General features: G+C 43.6%; 1 protein-coding gene and 1 non-coding gene across 2 annotated transcripts in view; one reads left to right on the forward strand and one right to left on the reverse strand.

Moving 5' to 3' along the window:
• CDH4 (cadherin 4) overlaps positions 1 to 16,616 on the forward strand; it is an 880,207-nt gene that overhangs the window by 135,139 nt on the left and 728,452 nt on the right. The window lies entirely within an intron of this gene.
• Positions 13,860 to 13,931, reverse strand: TRNAT-GGU (transfer RNA threonine (anticodon GGU)). The gene has a single exon. It is a non-coding gene; the product is annotated as a tRNA-Thr (tRNA).

The following is a 16,616-nucleotide window of genomic DNA, read 5'->3' on the forward strand; positions in this document are numbered from 1 at the left end:
CTGGTACTGACACAAGTGGGAGGTTTTCATAATTATAATACCAATCCAGGGGTTTGGGGTTTAACAGAGTTGGTTGTGTTCTGTTCATGTGATTATTTTTGGTATTTTTAAAATTTATTTTTGCTGATAAAGTATTTGGGATTCTTTCAGTCACAGAAGCAAGTTTAATAGGTCAGGTGGTCGGGAAGGTCTGGAGCAACAGTTGGTTCATTTATGGATGAGTGGTGGAAAGTGCCGTCAAGTCACAGCTGACTTATGGCGACCCCATAGGGTTTTAAAGGCAAGAGACCTTGGGAGGTGGTTTGCCATGGCCTGCCTCTGCTTGGGCTGAGGAAGTTCTGAGAGAACTGTGACTGGCTCAAGGTCACTCAGCAGGCTTCATGTGGAGGAGTGGGGAGTCCAACCCAGTTCACCAGATTAGAGTCCACCGCTCTTAACCACTACACCACTCTGGCTCTCTCATCATTTATGGATAGCATCAACTTAATGTCCTAGATCAATATCAGTGGGATTCTTGGCTGTGAAGGCCACCTTTTGTAGCTTGATCCCTGCTGGTCTTGGCTGGTAAAAGGGAAACGTCAGGGAATCACTCTTGAGTATAATTAACACTTTATTGAACCAAGGGGTCTTTCCCAGGTCATTAAATGAGGCAATTATTCAATCTTGGTTGAGCGAACCTATTTTCGGATTTAAAAGACAAGGCTAATTATAGACCAGATGCCTTTTATGGGAGGAAGTGATTGAAAGAGCCACTTCAGGTTATTCTGGATGGCCATGCGGCCTTGACCCTTTTCAGTCTGTTTATGGCACAGAGATAGCCTCGGTTGCCAAGGTGGATGATCTCTGTTTGAAGTCTGTTACTCCCTTTTGTTACTATCACAGTAGCCTTCGATATAGTTGACCACTCAACATGAGGGAAGCATTTAGAGCAGGAGGCTGGAGGATGTGTATTGGAGTGTTTTAAATCTATTCTTGTTGATGTAGTTGCTGAGCCTGAATTGGCAGGATGGGATCGTGCCAGCATAATATGGCAGGTTCAGCGTTGTCCCCCAATGCTCTGATTATCTCTGGGAAACCTGTGGATAGGGTTGCCAGTTCCCTCTTCGCCACCGGTGGGAGATTTTTGGGGTGGAGCCTGAGGAGGGCGGGGTTTTAGGAGGGGACATCAATGCCATAGAGTACAATTTCCAAAGCGGCCGTTTTCTCCAGGTGAACGGATCTCTATTTGCTGGAGATCAGTTGTAACAGCAGGAAATCTCCAGCTAGTACCTGGAGTTTGGCAACCCTACCTGTGGGGGACACAGTTCATAGCTTTGGTCTATATCTTTGCCAAACCACCAGAATTAATATATGTTTATATGTAGGTTTTAATTGCTTGCTTTATTCTGTGGAGTATTTTTAAGTCTTTGTCACCTGCCTTAAGCTCTTTTTTGGGTGATGACTAGATTTGCCATTTTAAAAAGAACTTTCTATTCCTAATTTTATTAAAATAAAAATGCCACACCTGCAGTTGCCAGCCCTGGGGTGGGAAATACCTGGAGATTTGGAGGGTGGAGCCTGAGGAGGCAGGGTTTGGGGAGGGGAGGGACTTCAGTGGGGTATCATTCCATTGGAGTTCACCTTCCAAAGCAGCCATTTTCTCCAAGGCTGTTAACGCATAGCCGTTTTCTCCAACTTTTCTCCCGCTAATATAGCGAATCTCGATAGTCGACATGCATGGTCATCTCCCACATGTGTGATCAGCCCTCCTCCTCTCGGTGCGCCTCCAGGTTTTCCAATTCCTGGGTTGTACCGGCTTAAACTGAAATTTCAGGTCATTTCCTGGTGGTTGCCGGTGTGTTTAAGCACCAAGCGAACTGATCTCTGTAGCCTGGAGATCAATTGTAATCCCAACAGATCTCCACACAACCCTATCCACAACTAATATACAAGAATGAAAATAGAACATAAGAACATAAGAAAAGCCCTGCTGGATCAGACCAAGGCCCATCAAGTCCAGCAGTCTGTTCACACAGTGGCCAACCAGGTGCCTCTAGGAAGACCACAAAGAAGACGACTGCAGCAGCACCATCCTTCCTGTTTTCCACAGCATTCAAGATAATAGGCATGCTCCTAAGATCCTGGAGAGAATAGGTATGCATCATGACTAGTATCCATTTTAACTAGTAGCCATGAATACCCCTTTCCTCCATGAATATGTCCATTCCCCTCTTAAAGCCTCCCAAGTTGGCAGCCATCACCACATCCTGGGGCAAGGAGTTCCACAATTTAACTATGTGTTGTGTGAAAAATACTTCCTTTTATCTATTTTGAATCTCTCACCCTCCAGCTTCAGCAGATGACCCAGAGTTCTAGTATTATGAGAGAGGGGGAAAAAAGTCTCCCTGTCCACTCTCTCCAAACCATGCCTAATTTTATAGACCTCTATCATGTCACCCCTCACCCGCCTTCTTTCCAAGCTAAACAGCCCTAAACATAAACATCATTCTTAACATTTCCTTTCCCCAAAAACAAATGAAGCTCAGTGTTCTAAAAATGCATTTTTCATTGAGTTACGATCTCCCGTATAGTTCACTGTTTTTGCCATTTTAGCAGTTTCCGAGATTTTCAAGACATTTCATTAAGCTTGGAGAAGGGCGGTGCTTTTCCCAGTTCTGCCATATTCAGCCTTCTCCTAGTAAAGGGTGAATAATACACTCAAGAAGATCACGCTTCTCAACTCTTCCCATTAGACCACACTCAGGAATTTCTAATGATCCAAGGGAGTCATGAGCCGAATTATCACTTCCCAATAGAATTGTGTATCAGGGTCATGGTACCGCATCTCAAGCTTGTAGGTCTCCCTCTTCTACATACCATTTGAATTTAAAAAAATCAGATCGGACCAATGAAGAAGTTTTCTTTCAGGTTTATGTAGATCAGTGGTTCCCAAAGTGGGCAGTACCACCCCCTGGGGTGGGGGGTGGGATTATCTAGGTGGGCACTAAGAGGCAAGGGGGCAGCAGGGGGGTGATAGCGGTGGGCTTCTTCAACCGTGTTGTTCACTAATTTACAATAGATCAAGCTATGGCACCATGCTGGCAAATTTGGTGGAAACTATCAGAATTTGTTTTTCCAGACTTTGATGGACTGGTACCACGGGATCAAGTTTATCAGTTTTGTTGAAAAAAATTCAACTAAAAAGTGTTAATTTGATTTTGAATAGATGTGCAATTAATTGATACTGTTTTGAAATTTTATTGTTATTATCTTCTTTAGTGCGTCATGCAAACCCCTATTTTGAATAATGCTTTTTATAGGATAGGGAAGGGGGGCGCTGGGGTTGAGTTTGTGGAACCAAGGGGGCGGTGGCCCGAAAAGTTTGGGAACCACTGATATAGATGAATGTTGGTACAGCAAACCAGATCTATTTCCGAACCCATTGTGGGTTTGCCCTCTTTGCTTTCTCCCCATTTTAATATGTGTTGCTAAAACGGCAATTTCGTGCTGGAGTAAAATCAATCCATATTCCTATCGAAACATACAGGATACCAATCGATAAGACGCTCGACAGCATCTCAGTTTTCAACTGCTTTCTTTTAACAACTGTGGATGCGAACTGGTCAATAGAAGTCTAGCCTCATTCCAGAATTCTGAAAGAACTAGTTAACCACATGATAGAAGTAATTAATTTGACAGGGAATCTCATTGGGTCCTGTCGAAAGCACAATATCTTTGGGTCTCAATCTTCATTTTCCCAATTTTTACCATCTGATGACTTTGGACACTGGGCATTGTGTTTCTTTCTACACTCTATCCCATTAGAAATTGTAGGAGAAATTGCTTCAAAAATGTCCCTTTGCAGCCCATAACTTATAGTAAATATCAAATGCAAATAAAACAGGTCTCTAAAAACGCAGGCAAAATGTGGGGAAATGCAGGGGAGAGCGAGGCAACCTCTGATGGTAAAAAATGGAATGCATAATCAAAATAAAGACCACAAGTAGTCGGAGGGGTGCAGGAAACAGCCATGCATAAAAGTCCTGAGAGAACTATGACTAGCCCAAGGTCACTCAGCAGGCTTCATGTGTAGGAGTGGAGAAACAAACTCGATTCACCAGATTAGAGTCCACTGCTCATGTGGAGGAGCGGGGAATCAAACCCGGTTCTCCAGATTAAAGTCCATGCTCTTAACCACTACACCACGTCAGAATTCTATTGTCCCTTTCAGCATGGACTAGTTGGAAGAAGCTGATCGTTCAGGGCTGGGTTGTAAACTTGGGATTTCAAAGTAAGGGGTAAGGTTTCCTTGGCCGTGCATTTTTTTTTTGTTTTTTTTACCCACAGCGTTGGTGTATGGCCAGAGAGCTTGTCTTAATCATGAAGTGCTTCAGAAATGCAAATTACACTGGCTTTCCTTTTGCATTGGCAGTGGTGTTTCTGAAGTGGATGCACATGATACAGAGAATCTATTGGGTTGGGTTGTTTGCATCTTAATGACCCCAGTTTATTTCCCTGCTCCCTCTCCCAAGTGTTAAAAAAATAAAGTTTCCAAGGCTAGGAAAAGATTCTTGCTGAAGCAGAAAAATTCTGATAGGAACAAACAGCTGATGTAGAGCCCTCGTTTTGTGAGTGGTGCATTGAGAAGGGAGCCAGCGTGGTGTAGTGGTTCAGAGCGGTGGATTGGAGCAGTGGACTCTGATCTGGAGAAGCGGGTTTGATTCCCCACTCCTCCACTTGAGCGGCAGACGCAAATCTGGTGAACTGGGTTGGTTTCCCCACTCCTCATGAAGCCAGCTGGGCGACCTTGGGCTAGTCACAGCTCTCTTAGAGCTCTCTCAGCCTCACCTACCTCACAGGGTGTCTGTTGTAGGGAAGGGAAGGTGATTGTAAGCTGGTTTGAGTCTCCCTTAAGTGGTAGAGAAAGTCGACATATAAAAACCAACTCTTCTTCTTCTTCAATTCTGCAGCAGTGGTTGCCTCTGATATCTCGAAAGATAGTAAGTATTGATGTTCTTGGGCTTACGTTCTTTCTCACATTTTCTTAGAAGCACAGTAAAACCAAATTACTCTCCTCTAGTGTTTCACGTGGAATTGTTGCCTTGGAGGAGGATTCATAATTTAATCCCCTACATTTGAAAAACCTTTCCCCACTTTGAGTTGGATCCAAATGATTTATTTATTATTTGGGATCTCACTTTTCCCCCTGGTTGGAACTCAAAGCAGTTTAGAACATTGTTCTCCCCTCGTTCTTTCTCACACAACAGGTAGACCAGGCCAGGAATTTTTTTTTTTTTTAAGCATTTTATTAAATTAATTGTTAACAAAATTACAATAAAGAAAATAAAGAAAAAGGGAAAAAACACAGATGAAAAGATACTTCTGTTTTCGTTTGTATCGAATATAAATTTAATTAAGAAATTACAACCTGTTCTCTAGCTACATATACAAAATTATTTTATAAATTATTCTTACAACTAAAAACAATCAAACTTTTCTGTATCTTACAGACATTCTTATTCTTCTACTCTTCAAACCCACAAATCATAAATTCGTTCTTTTCCATATTACGCAAAAAGTCCATAAATGGTTTCCAATTTTCTACAAACTTAGATAAGTTAAAAATATTGTTGAAGGCTTTCACGGTCAGAGTTCATTGGTTCTTGTGGGTTATCCGGGCTGTGTGACCGTGGTCTTGGTATTTTCTTTCCTGACGTTTCGCCACAGCTGTGGCAGGCATCTTCAGAGGAGTAACACTGAAGGACAGTGTCTCTCAGTGTCAAGCGTGTAGGAAGAGTAATATATAGTCAGAAAGGGGTTGGGTTTGAGCTGAATCATTGCCCTGCAAAAAGTATCCAAGGTAATGTGCTAACCATTGTCCTGTAAGTATCAAGATAATGTGCTAATGAGGGTGTGGTATGTTAATATGGAACCATTGTATCCTGAAGTGATCTGTTAATGTGTGAAATCCAAAGCTAATCCGCATAGCTATTGTGGACTGTAGTCTTTGTTAGTCTGGAGGTTTTCAGGACAGGAAGCCAAGCCTTATTCATTCTTAAACTCTCTTCTTTTCTGTTAAAGTTGTGCTGATGTTTATGAATTTCAATGGCTTCTCTGTGCAATCTGACAAAATAGTTGGTAGAATTGTCCAGTCTTTCAGTGTCTTGGAATAAGACCCTGTGTCCTGTTTGTGTCAGTCCATGTTCAGCCACTGCTGATTTCTCAGGTTGGCCCAGTCTGCAGTATCTTTCATGTTCTTTTATCCTTGTTTGTATGCTGCGTTTTGTGGTCCCGATGTAAACTTGTCCACAACTGCAAGGTATAAGATATACTCCTGCATAGGTGAGGGGGTCTCTTTTGTCTTTTGCTGATCGTAGCATCTGTTGTATTTTCTTGGTGGGTTTAAACACTGAGAGACACTGTCCTTCAGTGTTACTCCTCTGAAGATGCCTGCCCCAGCTGCTGGCGAAACGTCAGGAAAGAAAATACCAAGACCACGGTCACACAGCCCGGATAACCTACAAGAACCAGTTAGATAAGTTATTTTCTCTGATCAAAGCAGTCAGTTTGGCCATTTCTGCTAATTCCAACATTCCAGGCCAGGAATTTGTAACGGGCCCAAGGTCATCTAGCAAACGTCTATGTAGGGTTGCCAGGTCCCTCTTCGCCACCGGTGGGATATTTTTGGGGTGGAGCCTGAGGAGGGCGGGGTTTGGAGAGGGGGAGGGCCTTCAATGCCATAGAGTCCGATTGCCAAAGTGGCCATTTTCTCCAGGTGAACTGATCTCTATCGCCTGGAGTTCCGTTGTAATGGCAGGAGATCTCCAGCCAGTACCTGGAGGTTGGCAACCCTATGTCTATGGTAGAAGTGGGGATTGGAACCTGGGTCTCCCTGTCACTCTATCTGCCACACCGTGCCGGCTCTCAAGACCCCTTTTGAAATTTAGAGCAGACTGAAACCAGGGTTTGCCCTTCGGTCCTTCACTGTCTTCTCTCACTGTGTTTCTTTTGAATCTCACACACCCTGCTCCCGGCCTGATGTAATATTTAATACTCTCTGCTGCCTACAGTTTGTAACCAAAATGTATGATTTGTTGAGACCTGTGTCCAACCTCTTCCCTTGAAGCTCTTCCCTTAAAGCTACAGCTGCGTGTTTTCACGGAAACCTGTCATCTGTATTCTACCAGTTTACTCTCTGTTCCAGCAAGCCGTTGGCAGGTTTCTGTCATGCATTTAGAAGGGGGTGGGGAGAAATTCTTAGAATATATTAACAGAATGCTAGATACTCACACTTGTCTTACAATGTTGGCAAGTGATGATTTTTAAAAACGTTATTCAAAGTAACCATGTGCTCTTACTTCTGCTGCTATGCATGGGAACCTTTCTTAAATCTCAAAAACGTCTCATGCTTACTTTCGAGGAATGAAACATTGTCAGTTCAGCCACATTCTCCCCCCATCAACTCACATCAGACCTATGGTGACCCCAAAGGTGTTTTCAAGCAAGCGATGTTCAGAGGAGGTTTGCAGTTGCTTGCCTTCACATCATAGAATCATAGAGTTGGAAGGGATCCCAAGGTTCATCTAGTCCAACCCCCTGCACAATGCAGGAAATTCATAACTACCTGTCTCCCACACCCCCAGTGACCCCTACTCCATGCCCAGAAGATGGGCAAGGTGCCCTCCCTCTCATCATCTTTCCACGGTCATAGAATCAGCATTGCTGACAGATGGCCATCTAGCCTCTGCTTAAAAACCTCCAGGGAAGGAGCACTGACCACCTCCCAAGGAAGTCTGTTCCACTGAGGGACCACTCAAACTGTCAGAAAATTCTTCCTAATGTCTGGACAGAAACTCTTCTGATTTAAATTCAACCCGTTGGTTCTGGTCCGACCTTCTGGGGCAACAAATCATGGCCCTGGTATTCCTTGGAGGTCTCCCATCTAAATATGAAGTGTGTGTGACTGGCCCATGGTCACCCAGCAAGCTTCCATGGTGTGAGTGGGGATTTGAACCAGGGTTTCCCGGGTTATAGTGTAGCACCTTAACCACTAGACCAGGCTGGCTCTCTCTATTGATGGCTTTTAAAAGAGGAATAGAGGGATTCATGAAGGAGAGGCCCATCAATGGCTACTGGCGCTGTTGACTGAAGGGAGCCTCTATATATACAGACAACAAACCTCTGAGTACCAGTGCCGGAGCCAGCATCAGGGGAAGGCACTGGCCTCTATGCCCTGTTAGTTTTGGCTCTCCAGGCAGGATTGCCAACCTCCTGGAATTACAGCTGATCTCCAAATGACAAAGATCAGTTTTTCTGGAGAAAATGATTGCTTTGGAGGGTGGATTCTATGGCATTACACCCCACTGAGGTGGTCCTCTTCTTTCCCCAAACCCCACCCCACCTTCCCCAGGCTTACCTCTAAATCTCCAGGAATTTCCCAGCCTGGAGTTGGCAACCCTATGTGAACACATGAAGCTGCCTTATACTGAATCAGACCCTTGGTCCATCAAAGTCAGTATTGTCTATGTGGACCGGCAGCGGCTCTCCAGGGTCTCAGGCAGAGGTCATTCACATCACCTACTTGCCTAATCCCTTTAACTGGAGATGCTGGGGATTGAACCTGGGACCTTCTGCATGCCAAGAAGAGGCTCTACCACTGAGCCACGGCCCCTCCCCAACCCTGCCTCCAGGGCAACTGATTGGCTGATTGGCTGAAACAGGATGCTGGACTAGATGGACCACTGGTTTGATCTACCAGGGTTCTTCTAATAGGGGTTGAACCTGTTTTCAGACATCATCCCCCAATGGTGCAGGTTAATTATTCATGCATTCATGCATGCATGCATGCATTCATTCATTCATTTATTTCACCCAGGGGAATCTGACAGATACTTCCAATGCAAACCATCTTGGTAACCTCAAGGCATCCTCCCTAAAATTAGGCATTGTGGCCTAATTTTGTAGCTAAACCGAGAATAATTATATTTTCATCCATTAAAAGGGAAGAGTCCTTATATTTTGGAAGTTTTGATTTGTCAGTACCTGCCAGCATTTCCAGCCCCTTCATAACAAATAAGAGAAGCACGCAACAGAGGTTAAAGTCTCCCGCAAACCCATGCCTTGCTGACTAAATATAAATATCTGTGACAAATTGCAGAAGGATGCTCTACTGGCAGCTGTCAGAGACGTTTAAAATGGATCAGACCTTTTCAATTTTCCCTGCTAATAATGAATATTGAGTGAGACTTTTAAAGCTTCTAGCTATTAATTATGGCACCTAAAAATACCCAGGCACGGAGTCAGGCTGGAATTGGCATGGGTCGGTTAGTTCGCTGAGCGTTTACCTGTCAGTTTCCCGGCAGGGATGTACCTGGTTGCTTTCTTTTTCTGTTTTTTTTTTCTTTTAAGACAAAAAGAACAAGGAAATATTTATTTTAATGATCCTGATAGGTGGCAAAAGGCTACCTCCGTGCGCCTGCCGGGGCGATAACGCTAAACAAAGATAAAGCAACCGTTTAATGCTCAAACGCTTCTGCAATTGAAATTATATATGGCGCAATTATCATAAATTCTGGTCCTATCCTAGACATTTATATTGGTCCGCAGGTAGAAATCAAAGTGGGGGGGAAATATTAGGCTGCTGTGCAAATCCCTATAAATGCCATTTTTTTGATTAAAATAACAGAGTTCTGCAGATAAGTAAAATCTCTGCCTGTCTGTCTTTCCCCTTCTAAATTTCCTTACACCGTGAGTGTTGCTTTCATACCCTTAAATAAGGTTGTATTTCCACAGCTGAAATAAATGTTTCTACTGTAGAAATAAATGACTTATTCCAACAATAGAAAGCTGATTATACTATTGATAAAGAAGCTGTCAGCCTGGTTAATTCTCATTCATGTATTCAAGTATTCAGAAACTTCAAGTAATACAGTACAGTGCAAATTCTGCAGCCATTATATTAAATAATGCTTTTTTTTTTTTTAAGGGTGAAACTCCCCCCTTAAAAAAAAAAACTCTTCAGAAAGAAATATCCCCTCTCCCATTTTGCTCTTTATCCCCTGAATAAACGCTGGAAAATTGTCCCTCTGTTTGAAAAGCCTGTGTATAATCCAGAGTCGACAAATTTTGATTTGGTTTAGAATTAGGGTTGTCAGGTCCCTCTTTGCCACCGGTGGAAGGTTTTTGAGGCAGAGCCTGAGGAGGATGAGGTTTAGGGAGGGACTTTAATGCCATAGAGTCCAATTGCCAAAGCAGCCATTTTCTCCAGGTGAACTGTTCTCTGTCGGCTGGAGATCAGTTGTAATAGCAGGAAATCTCCAGCTACTACCTGGTGGTTACATAAAAAAGATACCTCTGTGTGTATACAGAACATTAGAAAACAAACACAGGAGTGAATATATATAACAAAGTGCAAAATGATGTATTAAATAAGCTACACAATGTAAAGAGCAAGGTAAGTATCTGTACAACTATACATCTCTAAAGCTATCCTAATAAGATTCCACATGTTACAAAAGTCCAAATCTTGTACAAATTGCTGTGAAAAGTTATGCTTCTCTTCTCATTTTCAGTTGTCCTTCAGCAAGGTACAGGAAAGAAAAGGGAAGGTTCCACTATCAGGAAAAGAAGGGGAGACGTCCGTTTCCGATTCTTCATCAGTCCCTCTTCCAATCAATACATAGTTGTATAATGTCTCCTCTCAATTTATTAACGGAACCACCTATAGTATTATTGCATTCTTCCTCATTCCATCATTAGGATAGTCAACCCGGTTCCCAGAGTTTCTGCTATTATTCTTCACTCTGGGCCTTCAGAAAAATTACCTGTGCATAGTAGGGTTGCCAGCTGCAAGTTGGGAAATACCTGGAGACTTTTGGGGTGAGGCCTGAGGAGGGTGGGGTTTGGGGAGGGGAGGGATGTCAATGCCATAGAGTCCAATTGCCAAAGTGGCCATTTTCTCCAGGGGAACTGATCTCTACCGGCTGGAGATCAGTTGTAATAGCAGGAGACTCCAGCTAGTACCTGGAGGCTGCAATCCTATAAACACAGCAGCATAAGACAACAAAACACATTAATCATACTATGCAAAGTGTGCTATATTCTGTGTGCAGTGATCAAATACAGTGAACAAAGTGTGCAAAGTGTGCTATATTCTATGTGCAGTGATCAAATACAGTGAACAGATATATACAGTGATGTTATCTAAACAAATACAACTAGATACAAAAGTTATGCGTTCTTTTTTAGAACCAATGTCTTTGGAATCATTGTCCATATACAATCCTTTCAAGGTTGCCGCAATTGGGTGCCTTGTTTTTGAGGTGCATCATGAAGTCGTATCCTGGAGGCTGCCAACCCTATAGGACATAAATGTCACTTGATCAGGCTGGGCCATGCCTCGCCAGCCAAGATCAAGAGTGGGGGTGTGGCTGGCTCACGGGCTGAATAAGAGCTCTCAAGGGGGCGGATCCATGCCACAGGCTTTACGTTTGACACCTCTGCCCTATAGGGTTGCCGTAAGCTGGATATGATTTGACAGCACTTTCCAGCACCTATCTTCTGTCACCTGCAAATTAGATACGGAAGGAACGTGCGTGGGGGTAGCATTAGTTTCTCACATTGTTCTGGTCTTTGGCAAGGAGATGCACAACTTGTTTCTACCTTTTCTAAAACACAGAACGAACCCCCCCCCCCACACACACACACACAATGTAGTTCTTTGGCACCAGCAGAGAACTTGAGGCCTTGCAACTCCGCGCTTCTCATACCCGCCAGCACCTAGTGCAAAGGGACCCATCTCACTTGGCGCAAGCCTTTGGAGATGGAGAGAAGCAGCACACGTCACTCACTGCATCTGATGGCTTCAGGACCCAGCACAGTGAGATGGGTGCCTCTGCGCTGAATTCTGATTGTGCCAGTAGATTCAGGAAAGGAGAATGGAGAGTTTATGGGAGGAGGCATTCACCCGTCATCAGTGGGTGGATCCTTTGCAAGAAGAAGTAGAGGAGGAGTTGTTGTTATGCTGCTGTTGTTGTTGGTTTTTATATGCCGACTTCCTCTACCACTTAAGGAAGAATCAAACTAGCTTGCAATCACCTTCCCTTCCTCGCAACAGACAATTTGAGAGCCAGCATGGTGTAGTGGTTAAGAGCGGTGGTTTGGAGCGGTGGAGTCTGATGTGGAGAACCGGGTTTGATTCCCCACTCCTCCACATGAGCGGCAGAGGCTAATCTGGTAAACTGGGTTTGTTTCCCCACTCCTACTCATGAAGCCAGCTGGGTGACCTTGGGCAAGTTACAGCTCTGTTAGAGCTCTCTCAGCCCCACCTACCTCACAGGGTATCTGTTGTGGGGAGGGGAAGATGATTGCAAGCCGGTTTGAGTCTCCCTTAAGTGGTAGAGAAAGTCAGCATATAAAAACCAACTCCTCCTCCTCCTCCTTCTTCTTCATGATGTAGGTGGGGCTGAGAGAGCTCTAAGAGAATTGTGACTAGCCCAAGGTCACCCAGCTGGCGTCATGTGGAGGAGAGGGGAAACTGACCCGGTTCCCCAGATTAGCCTCCGCCGCTCATGTGGAGGAGTGAGGAATCAAACATGGTTCTCCAGATTAGAGTCCACCGCTCCAAACCACCGCTCTTAACCACTACACCAGAAGTGGTTACCTCTGAAAAGAGACCTGTAGGCTACATTGGTGGATCTTTGGAGATAATGTATTCCTCTTCACTCCACACGTATTCAGGCGAGGGTTCCTCTGGGTGCTCACACATGTTCTCTTTTGTACACTTTTTTTTAATGGACTTTTTCTTTCCTAGGGCTATTTCCTAGAAGCCCTAAACTGGTCTAGAAACTCCTGCTAGTCCCCAATTGCAGTTAGGCAGCACGGTATGAAATCCATGCTTTTGGAAGCTTCTATCTCCATTGACCAAAACGGGACCACCAACTTGAGTAAGCCTTTAAAAAGAATTGGGAGAGTTCGTGATGCCATATGAACAATAAATAAGCAATGTGGAATGAATTTTTTTTAAAGGCAGGTAACGGAGTGAAGGATATTTGCTCCATATGAGTTAGCCGCGTGACATTTTCACATTTTGGTGGTTTTTGTTTTTGCAAAAAAAAAGTTGCATGAACAAAGCATTGTGAGCCACGTATAGCGGGTAACGGAGTACTGCTTCTTCCACTTGACATCGATTAAGCCTCACTTGGAATATAATGTGCATTGTTAGTCACCAGAAGCAGAGATGGATACAAATGGGCTGAAGAGGATGCTGGAGAGAGCGGAGATGCGCTTACGAGGTGACACCTGAGGAACTGTTCAAGGGACTGAGTGTGTTTGTTTGGAAGAACAAAGGGGACACGAAGGCGAGGATCAATTTATCAAATTGCAACAGGGAAGCTTTAGAAGGGAACTCTGTGTTCAGGGAAGGTAGAAATGCCACACACCCCAAAGCGTGTTGTGCATGATCTAAACAACAACAAAAACAGTATTTGATAAGGCCAGGAAAGGTGTCAGCAGGCACCATAGTGCCCATGGGCACTATGCTTTATACTGAATCAGACCCTCAGTCCGTCAAAGTCAGTATTGTCTACTCAGACTGGCAGCAGCTCTCCAGTGTCTCAGGCAGGGGTCTTTCACATCACCTACTTGCCTAGTTCCTTTAACTGGAGATGCCTGGGATTGAACCTGGGTCCTTCTGCATGCCAAGCAGATGCTCTACCACTGAGCTAGAGCCCGTCCCTTAAATAATGAACACATGAAGCTCCCTAATACTGAATTAGACCCTTGGTCCATCAAAGTCAGTATTGTCTACTCAGACCGGCAGCGGCTCTCCAGGGTCTCAGGCAGGGGTCTTTCACATCACCTACTTGCCTAGTCCCTTTAACTGGAGATGCCAGGGATTGAACCTGGGACCTTCTGCACACCAAGCAGATGCTCTACCACTGAGCTACAGCCCCTGGTCTAGATATTTTCATAATGAGAGCTAATAAGACATGGTAATTCAGAACCTCACTGTCGGAGAAGTTATTTGATGGGGAGAACTTTGCAAAGGTCTCTGCCTTTCTACCCTGTTTTTCTTTCCCAAAGGAAATAACTCAGATGAACAGAGCGAGACTCTTGACACGTAGAGACTTTCCAGGTGTCCTAAATAAAGACTTCATTTCTCAGTGACAGCTCCAAAGGTTTGAAAGCATCAGAACAAAGTCTGTCTTTTTGCTGATTCACCACGGTATTGTCAGGCCTTCTGCCGCATAGAACTCTTGCCTGTCGTCCGTCAGTGGTTAGTGAGAGTTTAAATTCCTCTGCAGAGACTTCCGCGCACCCCAGGACAATGACTTTTGTCTCAGCATATTTGTCCACGATCCGGTCCATGTAAATGAGCCAATTGTCAGATGAGAGCCATTACGGATCAGTTGGACACACTTTTAGCCCAACCTTTATGAGATAGAAAGAAAAGTCAGGCATCTGTTGGGATTGGGGAGGGATCTGTTGGCTTTTGTTTCTGGAAAGCGGTTACTACAAAGACACCAGCATGGAACATTGCTTTGTGCATAGGCATCAGCTCTTTGAATCAAGCCTGGCTTTTGCAAAAGGGGTTTTACTACACTGGCAGTCTAGAGTAATGGACTACAGAGCTGGTTGCCATCTGCATATTGATGATACCGTGGAGTGCCAAAGGAAAAAAACAAAAACAAATCAGCGGGTTATAGATCAAATCAAGCCTGAACTGACCCTAGAAGCTAAAATGACTAAACTGAGGCTATCATATTTTGGTCACTTTATGAGAAGCAAGAGTCACTGGAAAAGACGTTTCTGCTAGGAAACGTTGAGGGCAGCAGGAAAAGAAGAAGACACAACAAGAGATGGATTAACTCACTAAAGGAAGCCACAGCCCTCACTTTGCAAGATCTGAGCAAGGCTGTCAAAGATAGGACATTTTGGAGGACATTGATTCATAGGGTCGCCATGAGTCGGAATCTCACTCTAAACTCAGCAGAGCCTGGGTCTGATATGCTTGCCCTTCAGTTTCTGCTATTATTCTTCACTCTGGGCCTTCAGAAAAATTACCTGTGCATAGTAGGGTTGCCAGCTGCGGGTTGGGAAATACCTGGAGACTTTTGGGGCGAGGCCTGAGGAGGGTGGGGTTTGGGGAGGGACTCCAGTGCCATAGAGTCTAATTGCCAAAGCGGCCATTTTCTCCAGGGGAACTAATCTCTGTCGGCTGGAGATCAGCTGTAATAGCAGGAACTCTCCAGCTAGTACCTGGAGGTTGAGGAATCAAAGCTATGCACTTGTATAAAGCTCAATAAAGCACATTCACAGCAATTCCAATCAATATATTCTGAGGAGAAGCCTCACATCAAACACTATCCCAAGGATATAAAAATCCAGAGCAAGGACTTGCTGTTCACAATTCAGAATACAAAAAAGGTAAGTGTATATACAGAAGTATTTCAGGTACAAATAAGTTAATAGTCCAGAATGGTAATTTTCAAATGAAACACGGAATAATTTTCAACCGCAATGGGCTTCCGGTAAAATCCCCATTTCAGAGCTTTCATCAAGCTTCAAAAGTTTCCGTGTGCCAGTAGAACCTGAAGCAAGATGCAAACCTACATAACATATAGACACATTTTCAAAATATCTCTATGTTTATAATAAATTAATAATTCTACATAGAAAAGTATCTTGTACATACAAAAATATATTATCTTTTACATACCAATATTGGGATAAGACGTCTATTCTGCCATAAAATCTAAGAGGCTTGATATGCGTCTGAGGTGGCTCTTGCTAAATGTTTCTTAAAGCTTTCATGATTCCACAGGTGCAGGCACTCTTCTTGTTAGTGCTAGCTCTTGTTACTGTAATCTATTGTGAAGAAGCGAACCTACTGTTTAACAATTATAAGTAACTAAAGGAAACTTGAAAGGTCCAAAAATGAATTTAATCCGTTTGGCATTAAAGTGTCAAAAAGAAAAATGAAGCGTGATTCTTGCTGTGCTAAAATCCTATCTATGTTTTGACTATGAAAAGCTTTACCACGGAATTGCCAGATGACAAAAAATTGCATCTCAGTGTCCGAATGTTTTAACTCTTTATAGTGCGCTGTCAATGGAGCTTCTAAATTTAAATTCCTTATTCGGGACCTATGTTCCCCTATCCGGAGTTTAATCTCTCTCTAGGTTTTGCCTACGTAAAGAAGTCCACACGGACAAAGTATTAAATAAATAACAAATCTGCTATTGCAATTACTGAAATGTCTGAGTGTAAATGTGAAGCCTGTTCTTATGTCCCGAAATTGTGGTCCCTTCCAGCTCTGATTCTATGCTATGATTCTAAAACAACTGCTGAAGTTACAGAAGGGTACACTGGTTTCTCTACAGAGAGAAATCCCTCTTTTTGAAAGAGAAGCAAGAGAATTAGAGGAATCAGTGCCAACATCTAAAAGAAAAGTATTTTTTTGGGAAAAGATCCACTCCTCATAATACCACTATGAAATGTGAAATTTTTCAATGTGGCAAATTTTGGGAGAAATATAACTCCAAAGCTCTGCTTTGGCGAAATGGTAATCGTTGTTATTGATATTTTGCATCCTGGTAACTGGGAAGGATCCAGGGAACCAAAAACAGAACCAATTA

This window comes from Euleptes europaea, chromosome 2 (genome assembly GCF_029931775.1).
Source record: "Euleptes europaea isolate rEulEur1 chromosome 2, rEulEur1.hap1, whole genome shotgun sequence".
In the NCBI taxonomy this organism is placed as follows: Eukaryota; Metazoa; Chordata; class Lepidosauria; order Squamata; family Sphaerodactylidae; genus Euleptes; species Euleptes europaea.